Raw genomic sequence first — 17,340 nt, 5'->3', positions numbered from 1 at the left:
GTGGAGCGAGGTTGGGGTCAACAATAGATCAATAGGCTGGAAGTTTGTATCCTTCATATTTGCTCACAATTGTTTCTGTCTCGCGTGTTAATCAAGAACTGCCTCTCGAAGTTTCACACGCAGGAATGGGTGAACTTTTTACAGCAGAGTAACATCGGTGTATTTTGCCCCTCAATTCTGCTCTGTGGCAGAGAGGAACTTTTGGCATTCCACTATGATGTCCACCGGTTCGGTGCAGGAAATAAGGAAGCAGTGATTGGCTGTAATGCTCAGAATTCCAACCAGTCGGAGTGCCTGACACATTCTGTTGGCCTGCTTGTCTGGAATGACGTGTTTTGGCCCATCAAGGCACAAAGAACAGTTTGGCTCTCCTAGTGGCTGGAAGATCATTGAGCCATTATTGACCATCACGTTCAGCCTCTTATAATGGGCAGAATTCCACCCAATTTAAAAGGCTGACGTGGCGCAAAATCCAAATTCCACACCATAGGCAAAATGGCAGAGGAAAGACCAACTGTGCCATTCGTGTATGGAGGAAGGAAAACAAGTTTGTCGTCCACACCCATGTCCTTCTACCAAGGACTTTCTGGCACCTGGCTTGTCAGCCTTGTCCCACTGAACACATCACCCCTGTCCATATCATACATTTGTAGCATGGCCCATGTGCAAGCATAGGAACATGCACAGGCACAGAATCCAACCATCATGCACAAAGTGGCCACATCTGCTTGCTATCCACCTGCAATGTGACACACCGAAACACCATATTCCGGCCTCGGTATTGATCTGTGTTGACGTTAAGAGCAAATCAGACATTACAAACACTAAAGGTTACTGAACTGTGGCAGTGGTTCAATGAATACATCAATGTGCAGAGGCGGAAGGCTTGGAAAGCTGAGGTGGCTCATCTGTGACTTTGTTCAGCAGGATCACAATCTGCATGTTGCATGATATCTAGATGCCCTGTAAGACCTTTCCATAGAAAGGCACTCAAGCAGACACCAGGCCCCCGCCACATGTTGCCATATTAAAACACGTTATACATGTGTTTACAAAGTAGATGAGTGAAACATGGCAGCATTTGAAAAGAGGATGCCGGATACTGCGGGATTTGCATGATGCATTGGCATAAAGTTAAATCCATAGCAGCTACAAAAAAGGTACGTCTCAAGCAATTACATTAAATATCCTGACCACTGAGAAGAACAATCATCAGATTAATATAGTCATTACATTAATACATATTTGGCCTCATAAGGAGTTTGGAGGTAGCCATGCCGTTCGTACAGGCATGGCTACCCCCAAACCGGGTACTGTGTCCGGGTCCCGAAAAAAGGGAATTACCGGGCCATTCCGACTATTGCGGGCCCGGTATTCCCCTTTTCTCGAGACCCGGACCCGGTACATCCCCATTCCCATTCGAGCCCCCATAGGGCTCAATGGGAATGGGGAGGATGCTAACAACAGACCTGTTAATGACTGGTCCGTTGTAAGCATCCTGGTCTACTCGCGGGTGCCGGTATGCACGTCTGGCCAGACCACACGTGCAGTCCGGCACCCGCAAGCAGACCTCATAATGAGGCGGTAGAGTGATAACAGCGCCAGCAGCTCTAACGGCGCTGTTATCACTCTACCGCCTAGGTCGTAATGAGGCCCATTGTCACTAAAGCCATATGACGCTCCCTGGGCTACTGTAAAGATGACTCATGCAAAGGAGATTGTTACTGCTGTGAGAACTGACCTGATCCACATTTGAACACTCACTAGATTTAATCCAACAAACAATGTCTCTAATGTTGTTTCATCTCTCCCTTTTAAAACATGGATCCCAATCTCTAAGTTTCCAACCTGGTTCTGGGGACCACCAAGGTGGTGACTCAGGGGGCCGCTGTCACCCCGAGATAGTGCATTTTAGACCCAGGGGTAGTAAGGGGAGGAACCCATTGCCACCATATCTTGGTCCCCTGATCGTGACAGCAGTCAAATATCGTGCCTCAGAACATGCAGCTTCTGGGGCTTGGATGTGTCCCACTCCATCAGTCAAAAATGCCAGGCTGGCGCTAAAAGCCTTGATCCTGTCCAAACCTCTTGTGAGATCTTTCAAGTCAAAGATATTGCACAACCACCCAACTGAGAGAGCCTAAAGCTCTCTCTGAACTGACCCAAACATCCAACATTAAACAAGATACAGAGTGACAAGGAGGAGGCGGAGGAATGAATACGTGGAGGTGGAGGTGGCAGTGAAGGAGGTACATAGGATATTGGAAGCAGTACATCAAGGGGAGAAGGGAACATCCACAAGAGATAAATCCCAGAGGAGCAGGAGAGTTGGCGGTGTGGAAAGCAGGCAGAGAAACCTGCTGGTAATCACCTGAGAGGAGAAAGACAAAATAGCATCAAGTGGGGAAGAAAGACTGTAGATGGAAGGGCAAGAACATCAGTTAGCAAAGGAGGGACTGAAACAAAAAGTAGTCTCCTAGATAGGCAAAGCACAAAGGTTCTGCAGGGCCAAGTTGTCCCCAAAGTAGTACCAGACAGCGGGAGGAGGAAATTCTTGTAAAATCAGAGAGATGAACGGAAGAGTAATCAGGATGAAGCCAACACAAGGCCAATCCCCAGGGACAACTCTTTAATGCTCCCTGTCAGATGCATCCACTGACCTGTCTGCTTGAAAGACTTTGCTCCCAAGTGAGTCTTGCAAGTACAGGAATCTGATCTAGATCAAACACAGGAGAAGGGTTTGGCCTCCTTGAAGCCTTTAATGCCAGGAAGGGGTGACAAAACCCCTCTTGAACTGTGCACGCTAGGACAATTAACCAAGAGGCCAGGGAGTCTGAGGAACCCGCAACCAGTTGAAGAGACGCTATGCAAGGGCAGGGTCTATGAAAGGAAAGGTACCCAATTTCATGTAGGAGAAAACCACCCTGACAATGGCTTTGTTTGCATGGCACTAGTCCACAGTGCTATTTTGCTTCGAGCATCAGCATACTCATGCGTTTGCACCAAGACCAAGATCACGGCATTCGGTTCATTGCTTTGAGCATATTTAAGACGAAGTGAACACAGTGTCTCCTTTCGATCCACTGGTCTATTTCCTGGCAGTTTTCAGGCTGGGACACTGTTTTTGTCGATTCAAGGTGAGCGTGATCATTATTCGGATTTGTTCTGTCGGGGGGAAAATTCTGCCGGGGTCGGCCGGGCCGTCCGCAGACCTCCGGGCAGGGAGGCCCCAACTCCTCCCGTATATCCCAGAAGAGATAGAGTATGAGACACACACAAGAAGCAAGGTGACTCTGCTGTTTATTATACAAAAACGGCAGGGATGGGTCAAGGATCGTACGCGTCCGTCCTGACACACACACAATCGTGGGGCTCGCAGGCCCTTTTTACCTTAGTATGACGCGCTACTTTCGTCACCTTAGAAAGTTAGCAAAAAACCTATCGCCACTCTTAATTGGTTGCTCGAGTGGTAGGGTTAGTATAGCATATGTATAGAGAACAATATTAGTGGACAAGGGTTAGTCAGGTGATATATCTGGGTTGTCCCTACAATTAGATACATGAGAATTGTTACATGAAGACTCCTGATGATTGGTTAATGTTAATGGCGTCAGTGATAAGAGCCCCATGTTCTGATTGGTGCGCCCGCGTGCTTCCCAGCCTGGGACTATCGCTGTTCCCAGCTCTCGGTGTACCTGTCATTTGCAACAATGTTTCACTATGAGTACGTGCAGACAATGTGGGGACTTATTCATGAGCTGGAAAGCCGACTACTCCCACTGTCGCAGATGTCCATTGACCCTTTTAAGTGTATCTGCCTGTGTCTTGTAACGAGGGATCCAGACACCTTCTTTCTCCTGGGCTTGGCATCCTGTCAGGTTCGGCTTGGTCACGTGAGGTGGGACCGTGTTTGAGGCAGAATTCTGCACAATTAATATTGTTTTTCCACTGTGTGCCTGGTTTAATTTGCAGGTGCGACTTTAACGTTGGTGCGCGGCGTGCGAGGTTGCAACATCGTGCCCTTGATGGTCTGCTTTTGGAATGTGGGTTTGCAACATTACGACCTTGGCTGTCTGCTTTCGCCAGGCTCATTCTGCAGGATCAGCAACCTGACTTTTGTTCTTTTAACGTCCATGGGAGCTCTTGCTTGCGGCCTACTTAGGCCTGGTGTATAGGTGGAACCGTTTGGTGCACAGGCGCTTTAGGTTATAGTATCATATTGTCTTATGACCAGTATCGTGTCTTCGTTATATTTCTCATTATGCCACCTGGGTTTAGGAGAAGCGTAAGCAAGCTCTTTAGATGAGTTCATGATGCGTCTTGCGTTTCTGCATTTTGAGAGCCTATGTGGAAAATAATAAAGATGCACGTCCGTGAGTATGTCTGTCGCCTACGTCATAGCACTGGGTATATTCTTCGTGTAGATTGGTGCGGGAGTGTCCAGTGTGTATATTGGCACAGGTGTGCTGACCGTTGGCTAGGTCGTCATGGCATCTCTAACGACGTGTAGGTTTTAGTCTAGTTGATCCGTGCCGCAGGTGTCGGCATGGGCAGGGCGGGCTGCTGGGCAGGCAGATGGACACATCCGTATGTTCCTGTACCAGGGTATTTGGTCGTCTGGTAGATGGGCAAACTCTTCTCGTGGCGGGTGTCTGGGCCGTGATCCTTTAGGCCAGGCGCGAGAGGGGAAGGACGGGAGCCTGTTTTTCCATTCTCCCACTTCAGTCCCCCCTCTGGTCGACTCGTCGACCACAAACATATCCTTTTCGTTATCTCCTCTTACTCTCCATATCTTAGTTATTCCTCCTAAATGTCCATAGTGGTTAACATGATCTTCAAATGACCAATACATATATTCACATGTTCCTCCAGGAGTACAGTATACCCATTTCCCTATGTAACTCCTGGGATTTCTTGGGTTCTCGATCTTCACCGATGGTGGGTCCAGGTGGTTGGTGATGATCTGGTTGCGCAATTTCTCTCTCTCTTGTATTATTATGCCTGTGTGCTGGCCGTCATCTGCTGGCATCAATGGGTGCATACCGACCATTTCAAGCAACTCGTCAGTGGTGCGTGCCTTCCGGGCCTTCCAAAATCTTATTATGATCAGTGTAGCTCCAGCCAAAATAGTGCAACCAACTATAATTTTCAGTCCATCTGACAGCCAAGATGGCATCCATGACCATAATAGCGAAAACCAGCTCTCATCCTTTTTCACGCCTTTACTTTCATCCATCATTTTGGAGTGCATCTGGGCCAATTGTGAAACTGCTTCTGTCAGTGTACCGTTGTCAGCATCATTGGCAGGAATGAACGTGCAGCATGATTGTCCTATCTTTGCACAGACTCCTCCTTCCATAGCTGTGAGGAGGTCCAATACATATCTGTTCTGAAGTGCTACCATCCTTATAGCTCGCAGCTCCTCTTTTATTGCGTTGAATCCATTTACTCTAGAATTGATGGTCATCATTAGTTCCCATCTAGTTATCTGGAGCCATTTTGCGTTTGCGTAAGCCTGCAGTCCCGGATGGATTATTGAGGAGAAGAACATTGCTGCTCTGCTGAATAGTCTGTGTTCTGGCGGAATTGAAGTGAGTGCTGTTTCCGACCTTCCCCATAGGTAATTTCCTGTCAGAGGTTCTCCTTGTCTTTTCCTTCTATTTAGGACAGTATTATTGCCGTTGGTCCTGTTTCCTGGCTCCTCCTGAGGTGGTGCAGATCTCTTCTTTCTCTTGTCCCCTTCATCCATTTTGGGAAAGTTCGCCACATTCACATGCTTCTGGGGTACCACTAGTGATGGTACATTGACGTGCACCATCGTGCATACACCATTCCACAGAGGGGGCAGTGTGTGGTATGCCTTTTCTCCACAGGCCCAGTAATGGTCCATTATAACTGCTGTTCCTGCTCCCCCCTCAGGTAACTCCATCACGCTTGCACAGTTGGTGTTGTATCCTACGTCCACCTCTCCTTTATGTTGGTAGCATACCTTAGGCGCAGTCAGCGGCAGTATTGTTATTGGGTCTTCATCCGTCTCTATCCACGTGAGCATGGGCACGTACTTGATCCAAGTCGTCCAACATCTGTGGTTGTGTGCATCGATAGTTGAAATAGTTTCTTTTGTTACCATGTTGCTGCCAATCACTCCTATCTCCCATTTGTTGTCCAAATACACCTTCCCCGTTATCGTCACCAGTGGCCTCTCCCAGCATCCTGGTTTACCAGGAACTTCAGTGGCGTACCAATCACATGGTAAATACTGCAGTGTTACTTTCTTCGTTTCCCCTTTTGCAGGACCACTTGTTATGTATCTGAATGCTTCAGCATGTAAACTGCTCTTGTGGTAACTCAAATAAGTCTTGAGGAAGTTGTTTTCGTATGGGTATGAGTCTCGTGTTTTCCACACCATATGCACCACTGTCCTTTGAAATCTTCCTTTCGTTTGGAACAGTGCCAAGTATATTATGCATCGTGCTGTCTTTTCATCTATTTCCGTGGCAACAAATGTTCGAGAAGCGCTCATGGCGTATGGTATTAATGAGCAAACGTAGCAGCTGTCTTCTGTTGTCTGCTTACCAATGCAGGTCATGTGTTGGTACCATATGTTGTTTGAGACGTGTGCTGAATCTTGTATATAATTGTCAATACCTTTATTATCTGAGTATGTGCTGCGTTGAACTCTATTTTGTTTGTGCGCAATTTTACTAGTATCACCTGACGTAACACCTGTTGCAGCTGGGGATGGGGGTGGATTAGGTTTGGGTACAGCAATAATATTGATAGCACAGCTGTACTGCCATACAGAGGCAGCCAAGAACCCGGTGATCATGAAAATCCCTATTATTTTTATTACACATGCTAATTTCACCGGCATTTTGCTCTTACCTTGCTGCAGTCCGGCAGCGTATTCTTGCGACGTTAGAGTTGCCCGCCTGAAAATTCTCAATATGCTGGTTATTAGATGTTAGTTGTTGTTTTTTAAGCTCTCCCTATCAAATAGTCATTCAGTGCCCAGGCGAAGAGCTGTTCCCACGCTAATCTAAGCGATCTATCTCTTAGGGCAGGCAAGTATGGGTGGAGGTGGGGCATTGAGTATTCTATGGCCAAGAGGAATGCTGTGTAGTAGACACATACCCTTTTCCTTTTCAGGTACGTTGGCCTTTTTATTTCATATACAAATTGGTGTGACAATTCTTCTGGGTAGTTATCGTCTGAGGGTACCATCTACTCCTGGTGAATTTGTTAGTTATCTATTTTCTTACCAGTACAATAATACGCAGTTCCTGCATGTGCGAGAGAAAAGAAAAGAGAGCATTCATGTGTTTACATGTGTACGTGTGCGAGACAATGTCCTTCAATTCAGGTATTACTGCAATGGGGGTAGGGTCAGTGGGTGGTGGGCAGGGGGTTTGGGCTCAACTGGCGGAAGTATCTTTACTCTTTGAGCGTGTGACCATGGGGTGGGCAGTATGGGGATCACCCCTTTCTTCTTCAGTTATTGTCTCTGGGGAGTCTGGGGAGTGACAGGGTATGGGAACACTTGGGCCGTTGGCTGTGGTAGAACTTTCTTCCTCCGTTGGTGATGTTGTTGCTGTTCTCCCAATGGACCTGTCGGTGGCGCTGGGGCGGGTCTGTGGTTTGTAGATCTTTACATCGTGTAGGTGGTTCCAGGCATGCTTGTCCTGTAGCTTTACTGCTCTCGTTGATACCTCCTCTACCAGATGGGGGCCAGTGAATCGTGGAATATTCCACTTCCTGTTGAAATTGCGAAGTAGTACGTGGTCACCTTTAGCAATTTTACACAGTCCTTCCTTTTCCAGTTCTTTATCCGCGTCTTCTTGTTGATTGCTGTTAGACCCGCCCCGTGTGCGCTCGAGCTGTTGAGACACAAACACTACACTAGTAATCAAAGAAGACACATATTGGTACATTTCATCACCAAGAACACTCGCTGTGCTTTCGTGGTCGGTAAATGCTCTTGACGTTGGCGTTAGGGGAAGGCACATTTGACGTCCGGTAACCACCTCGTGAGGGGTGAGGTGGTGGTCAGACCCTGGTCTATTCCTTAGCTCAAATAGGGCTAATGGAAGGCAATATAACCAACTCTTCTTTGTTGTTTGCTGTATCTTTGCAATTGCCTCCTTTAATAGGCCATTCAGGTGATCACATACACTGTTGGCCTGTGGGTGGTATGCACATGCAAATTTATGCTTGATGTTCAGCAAGGATGTGATGTGCTGGAACATTTCGTTTGCGAAATGTGGGCCATTGTCTGACCTTAACACCTCGCACACTCCCCACCTGGGGAAGACCTCCCTCACTAGGAATTTAGCTGCTCTAAATGCCTCTGGGTGTGAACAGGGCCCTGCCTCAATCCACCTAGAGAATGGGCATACTACTACAATCATATACCTATTTCCTTGACATATGTTGATCATATCTGGCCAGGGTATAGTACCCCTTATCACCTTTAGAGTATGGCCGGCCGTAAACTGTTGACATGTGAGACAATTACTGATAAAATTTGACACATGAGAATTTAACTCGGGGCAGAACCAGTCTTCCCTAATTTGTGCTGCAATTACTTCCTTGCCTGTGTGGGCTGGATGATGTAGTTGGCTCAGGGCGGTGTTCAAAAGTGCCAATGGTATTACAACCTTTCCAGTGCCACCCTGGCGCCATAGTGCGTCGGTTAGTGACATTGTGCATCCTCTTTTTACCCATATTTCTTTTTCGGCCATTGGTGCAGCCGCTTGTAGCTCCATAATCTGTGTGGCTGGGAGATGGGTGTACCCTTCTCTTATCAACATCTCCTTAGCCATTCCCCTCCCTCTTCCTGTCTGTGACTCTGGGGGGTTCCATATCTCACCAAAGTATGCAGCATACTTCGCATGTGCGTCTGCTGCTGCATTCCCCTTCGAGACGTGGTCCTCACCATTGGTGTGTGCGGTGCATTTTACTAAAGCTAATTCTTGGGGGTCATTTATTGCTTCAATTAGTTCAGCCAATAAGAGGGCATGTTGCACGGGAGTGCCATCAGCTCTCCTAAACCCTCTTCTTCTCCATTTCGACAGCCCTGAGTAGACAGTAGATGTAACATATGCGCTGTCGGAGTATATGGTCACCCGTTTGTCAAAGCTTTCCTTCAACGCCAAGATCAGTGCAACTAATTCCGCTGCTTGAGCGGAGTAATGCTGTGGTAATTGTACACATTTCATTGCCACACACACCGGTACCTCCATCATTTTTACCACTGCAGCCCCAGTCCTCCTTACACCATCCCTTTGATCGATAGTTGATGACCCATCAATAAACAAGAGCTCACCTCCCTGTAGTGCGTTTTCTTCAACCTTTCTAGTACATGAGTACATTTCAGTTATTTGCGTACAGTCATGGGCATAATCTCCCTCCTCAATTACTTCTGCTAGGAACCTTGCAGGGTTGACCGTGCTACATCTAACAATTGATAGTTCAGCTCTGGATAAAATGATCTCATAACCTGATGCTCTTTGCGTGGTTAGGGTGGATTTAGGTTTATTCAATATTGCAAATAGTGCATGTTCCACAAATAGTGTAGTTGGTCACCCCATGGTGATTGCTGATGCTTTTTCCACCGCAAAAGCAGCTGCGGCGAGACCTTGTTCGCAAGGGAAGTGGCCTAACATCACAGGATCTAAGTGGCCGCTGTAAAATGCTACTGGTTTGTAGCCCATGCTTGTTTTTTGAGCCAACACTGCTTTCATTACTGCTGAATCGCAATGTGAGATAATAAAAAATTGTCGCTCATAGTCTGGGGATGCCAGTACCGGAGCAGTTGATATCGCATCTTTCAATTCATCAAAAGCCTCTTTCATTTCCATTGTCCACCCCAGCTTTTTCTCCCCTTTATTAGCTTCCCTTAACGCCTCAAGCAGGGGTCCTATGTACGAGCTGTAATCAAATACCCATGCTCTACAGTAGTTGCACAGCCCCAGGAACTGCTGCAGTTCCCTCACGGTTTGTGGCATTGGAGTGTTTGAAATGGCCTGTGCTCTTTGTGGTGCAATCTTTCTTCCATGTTGGGATATAAGTTGACCAATGTAAAGTACCTGTTCTTGACAGTACTGTATCTTTTCCATGTCTACCTTGTAACCTTTTTCAGCCAATATTGTCAACATCTTTAAGGAGTCCTCTCTGCATGTTCTTTCGTTTGTACTGCAAATTATTATGTCATCCACATACTGCAACACTGTGCTTTCCACTTCAATGTTACCCAAATCCATCTGTATGACTCTATTGAAAATTGAGGGTGATTCGCAATACCCTTGTGGCAATCTGGTGTGCTTCCACTTTGTGTTTCTGTAAGTGAAGCTCGTCAGATCTTGTGAGTCTGGGTGTAGTGGTATTGAGAAAAAAGCATTTTTAAGGTCGATCACTGTAAATCGTGATGCTTCTGCTGAAATGCCACACAATATTGTGGCCGGGTTTGCTGCTACGGGATACTCCGCTTCTACTATGTTGTTCAAGGGCCTGAGATCCTGTATGAAGCGCCAAACCCCCCTTTAGCCTTGCGCACTGGGTACACAGCCGTGTTACATGGTGATTCTGAGGGGACCAATATACCATTATTTATAAGGGCCGTTATGGTTTCATATATGCCCTCATCTGCCTCTTTTGATAGTGGGTACTGTTTTACTCTGGGGAGTATTGCACCTTTTTTCAATTTTATTCTTACTCCCCCTATACTTTTTATGCACCCCACGTCATAGGGGCCAGTAGTCCACAATGATTTGGGTACCTTTGACATATCCTCCTTAAAGAAGGGGACTGGGGTGCATGCGGGTGCCTCAAGTGCCATTGCAATTTTCTGTGCTACTTGTTTGTAAGCCACTCTTAGCCATATTTCCACACTCATCATAAACACCATTTCACCTTCCTCCTTTTCATCTGAGAACAGCTCCTCATCTGACACCTGGGTGAGCCTACATCCTTCTGCTAATGCTATCACGGCCCTCCATGCTCTTCCTTCTCTGTCTTGGGCATGTACAGCAATGTAATCAGCTGTTGCAATAATGCTCTCAATGTCCATTAGAACCACCTTTCCTTCTGGTTCATTAACAGGTGTTTCTGGTCTGAACAGATAGGCTGCTGGCCTCCTCCATATTTTCCCTTCTATCCCTGGCATCCATGCAATTGCCATATCTGTTCCATACTGAAATAGTTCGCCATCTACTGGCTCCGCCCTAATCGCTGTCTGTCCGCAGTATGCTTGCATAATCTGTCGTGCTGTGAGCATGTTAATCCCTGGAGTAGAGCAAATTATGCCGTCCTCAGTAAAGGAGATCATCATATTCAACCTGTTCATTATGTCTCTCCCCAGTATATTTACTGGTGAGGCACTATAATATAGAAGTGGAACTGACAGATCATAATCTCCAATAGATAAGGGAATGTTATCAGTAAAGGGAACCAACCCTCTAGCCCCAGAGAATCCTTGGGTGTTCATGGCTTCGCCTGACATCTTGAATTTACCTTCCCTTATGCAAGACCGGGTCGCCCCGGTGTCAACAAGGAATGATAATTTTTTGTCATCTATCGTTACCTCTATGCGTGGTTCCTCCGCACTATTAGGTGTTACTGACAGGATGGGACACACCAAGGCCGTCTGTGGGCTGTCCTATTGAGGGTACAACAACTGGCCATTTACGGTATAAGGGTTGTGTCCCAAAACCGTCACTCTACCCAGTTGTGTTTGTGGTGCTTGGGGTTGTTGTGTCATCGCTACCTGTTGTTGTGGCAGTGAATATATTTGTGGCTGTTGTTGTGTTAATTGTTGTTGTTGTTCATTTCCCTGTTGCAACGTCTGCTGTTGTGGTAGGCCCTGCTGTTCCTGTGAGGGCCTTGGTTGTCCCTGATCACTCCATGATGGTGTTCCTGGTCTAACTCTACACGTGCGTGACATGTGCCCTAATAGTCCACAGCTCCAACACACCAGTGGTCCCCTACTCTGCCATGGAAAGCTCCCTGTGTTGTCCTGGTATACTGGTTGCCCTGTGGGGTAGGAATTTCTAAGTCCTCCCACCTGCTGTTGGGTGCTATATCTGTATCCTCCCCCTCTCATAATTCCTCCTCTCCCCCTGTTATAATTATAATACCCGGCTCCTGCCATTATATGTCCTCCCCCCATGTTGGTTGTGTATGGTTGGATTGGCGGCGCTTGTTGTGTTATAGCCGGTGAAGGTGGCATTTGGGAGGAATCTTGTGCAGCCACTACTTGTGTGGGGCTTTGGGTCATTGTTGTAGGTGTAGTTATTAGTGCCCCTTCCATTGTATATTCAGTAAGCTTTTTCTGTACTAGTTTAGCCTCTTCCGTTTTCCTGTCCTCTTCCTTTTGTTTCATTTTTCCTTGCCATGTCCTGCAATGATGCACTATAGTCAGTTGTATTTCTGGCCATGGTTTTGTTTCAATTCCCACTACTTTCTTTAGTTGTTTCTGAACTCCTTCTGGGAGCCCTTGTACCAGTATATGGTAAAATATTGCTGGTGTTTTATCCCATTGTTCTCTAGTTTCCATGCGCCACTTCTCTTGGATTTCCTGGATATAATCAACAGGATCTTCGTTCTCACGCATCTTGCGGGAGGTAATTGCTCCTATTTCTGATGTGTCTGGGTACTGTATCCTCAGTGCCTGCCATAGTGCATGTCTGCAGTTTGCGAATGGTGCCCCATCATGCGATGTGTTTGTTATTGTTACCCCATGGAATCCCTCTCTCTTCCAAATGTCATCCGCTCTATCCCCTAATATTGATATTAAAAGGCCCTTTACATCTCCTACTGCCAGTTTCTGTCCTGCGGTGTGTTTTTCCATTTCATATATCCATTTACCCGCACTTCCACTTAATGATGGGAGCCTGCATTTTATATTTTCTTTATCGGTATGCTTCCAAGGGACATACTGTGGTCTAACCCCTCCTCTCTCCAAAAGTGGCATTAAGTTATGTCTTGTTTCACCCTTTGTGTTCCATAATATCGAGTCCTCACACCCTTCCTCCTCTTCTCTTTCTTCTACATCTTCAACTTCGTCCATATTTCCCCTGCTCGTAACTCTTTCCTCTCCATCTTTTCCCCTTCTTCCATCATTTCCTGTATTTAATGTGGGCATGTGTATTCGTCTTTCCTGCCTGCTACTAGGGAGGTCTCTAAGCCGACATGCATAGGGTGTCAGTTCGTCTGTGAAGGGCGCGAGTTTTATTTTGCGTAACGAGCGTGAGGTGGTTGAACATGTAGGGTGCGATGGGGGAGGGCGTGATGGGGATGGTGCGGCCTCATGTGCCTGTCTTTCCGCTATTCCTTGCTCTCCCTCCTCACTTCTCCCCAGCTCTTCCTTTCTACTACTGATCCATGGTGAGTCTGTGTTGGTCCGGGTGATGTATAGTTTATCTAAGCTTTCCCTTTCACTGTTTCTTCCTTCCTTTTCCACTCTTTCTTCTTCCTCACTACAAAAGCTAGTCGTAAACGGCACCCCCCACTCGGTCTTTTTCCCCTTGATCGTTACTGTTTGTAAGTCTATTAGGTCCATTTCTCCTTTTCCTCCTTCATCAACCGCTCCCCTTTGTGCTGATGTTGTTGCTACTTCTGTGTTTCTACATACATCCCCCCATGCTCTACTCTCCCTTCTCCTATCTTCTCTTTCTCCTTCATTTCTCTCCTCCATCTCCCTACTATTTTCCTCCCTTTTCCTTTTTAATTCCTCCATCACTTCACTTCTCATCTGTTCCAATATTCTTTCATCCTCTTTCTTCCTTTCCCATTTCACCCTTTCTCTTTCTACTATACTCTCTAACACCCTCCCTTCTTCGTATTTCTTAGTTGTTTCTGATAGTAGCCTCCTCTTCCACATTGCCATTTCTTTTTCTTTTTCTTCTTCTTCCCTTTTCTTTTCTCGCAGCACTACTCTTGATACCCTTTCTGCTGCTGCTTTTACCCTTTCAGCTTCTCTCCTTTGCTCCTCAGTTCGTTCCCTTATTTTTTCCAATTCGTTCTTACCTTCTTTCCTTTTCCTCGCTCTCTCTCTCTCTTCCCTCTCGAGCTGCTTGATCAATTCATTCTGCTCATCCCTTAATTTTGCTAGTCGTTCCTCCAAAATCTCTTCCTTTTGTCTTAACAGCTCTTCCCCCCTCATTTCACTCTCCCTGGCATTATCCTCGTCTGTTTTCTTTACTACCTCCTTCTCTTCTCCTGTTAATGAACCTCGTAATTTTAATAATAGCTGTGCAGCTACCCACTCATCATTTCCTATTTCCACAGTCTGGTCTTCACCGGTCCACCCCTCCCCTGCTGGCACCTTCCTATGAGCTACATATGGTGGAGGGCTGTATGCCGGGTTCGAGTATCCCTCAGCCGCCCTTAACTGTCCTCTTTCTATTTCTCCTAATTCTCTTAAAGGGTACAACCCCCTTCCCTCTGTTTTCACTCCCTTTGCTAGGGGTATATCGTTGCTCGGTTCCTGTTTTATTTCAACTGTTTTATTATTCTTTTCTCCTTCCTCTCCTCTGTTTCCCGTGTTCTTTTGGTCCTCACTCCCCTGTTTCCCATCCTCTCCTTCCTCCTTAATCTCTTTGTCTTCCGGTATTTCCCCCATAGTGAACATTCCATTTGGTCCTGGTCGGGACCCCTGGAACATCCTCCATAAGTTAAACACCTCCACGTGGTTTGCCAACTTCTTCCCTTTATATGTATTGTGCAGATGGTTTAATAATGAATGTTGGACATATGGATTGAAGCTACCATTAGGCGGCCACGGTGTCAGCATTTTGTTATCCGTCCCCTGGGTCCATTCTATGCTATACTTAATCAGTTTCTCCCTATGGGGTGGCAGTGTTGTGCATATGTGTTGTAGTGGGGTAGTGAGGGTGTTCCCCCACCCTCCCGATCTTGTCCCGTATGACATAGTAGCGCTCCACTTGCTACCCTTCCCCTATCTGGTAGCAGTTTATCTCACTAGTAGTTTACAATATACAGCCTTATATCGTTACCTGGCCCCGTAAGTTTGGGGACTTACGATAGTCCACTAAGGAAAATTATATAAAAAATATAGTATGTTACATTTGTATATTTTCTCCTGTCTTTCTTTCTTTATACAACACCCTTACGGCCCCCTGCGGCCGAGGCGCACGTAGCCCCCTGCGGCTGCGTACCCCTTATGACGTTCTTATACAGTCGTCCTAATTTCACGTGCTCCTCCCCTTCTAAACTTGCCGTGGCCGGCGTTCTCCGTGCGCAGCCACGTTCCCTGTTTCGCCTTTCCCCGATCAACTCAGTTACCGTTTATGTCCGTTTCCACTCCCTTACCACACTTCTCTTCCCCATCACTCTCAAAACGGAGATGCCTTGTGTTCGCGATATCCTATGAAAGCCCTACTGGTGACGTTACCGACCTCTTTGAGCTATTGGTAAGTTCTTCATATATTCTTTAAGTTCAAAATACACTTGCAATCTACCCCCGTTACCCTTACAGCTGTCTTCCTGTCACTCCTGGAACAAGGTAATCAAATCAATAATATAATCGGACTGCGCACACTGCGTCGCCTCGCGTGTGATACGCCCCTCGACAGGAGGGCTTAACCAGCCAATTATCTTCCGTATTGGGCAACTAACTAGCTACCACCTACAGGGAAACGTCATCTACCTATCGAGTGTCTTGCTCGAACAATAGGGATCCTCATCTACTCATTGATCAATAAATGCCAAATCGTAGGAAACCATACACACACACACCCTTACACGTAGTCGCGACCTAGGCCAATCAGTGTCTACGAGCGGCCGCACGTGATGTTTTCGTGCTCCACCCCCTCCCTTCGCGTAACATAGCCGACTGCCCTCGCACTTGTTTGGCTACCATTCATTCCATTTCCAACACTAAATTGTCAAACCTTTGCCGCGCACCTGTGTAACACCTCCCACCTCCCGTATTTAATTCCTCCCCCCTCCCTCACAATTTCACATTGCTTGTTGTGCGTGACATGCTCACCAAGTTCTCTTGATGCGGGGCCGCTCGACTGCGTGCACCCCTCCAAGCGGCTCGTCACCTCCCCTCGTCTGGACCACGTCTGGACACTCGCCAACCGCGGGCGGGATACTTCTCAACCGGCTCCCGAGGGCCAATATCCGGATTGCGCTGTCCGGTCTTCTCGCAGCTCCGCGATGGTCCTGTAGTCCTCAGAAGGGGGCGACGGCAGAGGGGGCCGCGCCGCCGGGCCTCCCCGCAACTGGAGTGCCTGGAAAAAGCAAAAATAAAAAAGGCGGATCTTAAACAGATCTCAGCAGTGCCTCCAACTTGTCGGGGGGAAAACTCTGCCGGGGTCGGCCGGGCCGTCCGCAGACCTCCGGGCAGGGAGGCCCCAACTCCTCCCGTATATCCCAGAAGAGATAGAGTATGAGACACACACAAGAAGCAAGGTGACTCTGCTGTTTATTATACAAAAACGGCAGGGATGGGTCAAGGATCGTACGCGTCCGTCCTGACACACACACAATCGTGGGGCTTGCAGGCCCTTTTTACCTTAGTATGACGCGCTACTTGCGTCACCTTAGAAAGTTAGCAAAAAACCTATCGCCACTCTTAATTGGTTGCTCGAGTGGTAGGGTTAGTATGGCATACGTATAGAGAACAATATTAGTGGACAAGGGTTAGTCAGGTGATATATCTGGGTTGTCCCTACAATTAGATACATGAGAATTGTTACATGAAGACTCCTGATGATTGGTTAATGTTAATGGCGTCAGTGATAAGAGCCCCATGTTCTGATTGGTGCGCCCGCGAGCTTCCCAGCCTGGGACCATCGCTGTTCCCAGCTCTCGGTGTACCTGTCATTTGCAACAATGTTTCACTATGAGTACGTGCAGACAATGTGAGGACTTATTCATGAGCTGGAAAGCCGACTACTCCCACTGTCGCAGATGTCCATTGACCCTTTTAAGTGTATCTGCCTGTGTCTTGTAACGAGGGATCCAGACGCCTTTTTTCTCCTGGGCTTGGCATCCTGTCAGGGTCGGCTTGGTCACGTGAGGTGGGACCGTGTTTGAGGCAGAATTCTGCACAATTAATATTGTTTTTCCACTGTGTGCCTGGTTTAATTTGCAGGTGCGACTTTAACGTTGGTGCGCGGCGTGCGAGGTTGCAACATCGTGCCCTTGATGGTCTGCTTTTGGAATGTGGGTTTGCAACATTACGACCTTGGCTGTCTGCTTTCGCCAGGCTCATTCTGCAGGATCAGCAACCTGACTTTTGTTCTTTTAACGTCCATGGGAGCTCTTGCTTGCGGCCTACTTAGGCCTGGTGTATAGGTGGAACCGTTTGGT

At 47.2% G+C, this 17,340-nt stretch overlaps 1 protein-coding gene across 4 annotated transcripts in view; it reads right to left on the bottom strand.

Moving 5' to 3' along the window:
* Positions 1-17,340, bottom strand: part of PDE4DIP (phosphodiesterase 4D interacting protein) — a 1,465,918-nt gene that overhangs the window by 1,231,912 nt on the left and 216,666 nt on the right. The window lies entirely within an intron of this gene.

This window comes from Ambystoma mexicanum, chromosome 1q (assembly GCF_040938575.1).
Source record: "Ambystoma mexicanum isolate Mex_15411 chromosome 1q, UKY_AmexF1_1, whole genome shotgun sequence".
NCBI classification, from domain to species: Eukaryota; Metazoa; Chordata; class Amphibia; order Caudata; family Ambystomatidae; genus Ambystoma; species Ambystoma mexicanum.
The sequence above is the reverse complement of the archived record's forward strand: the minus strand, read 5'-3'. Positions and strand labels throughout refer to the sequence as shown.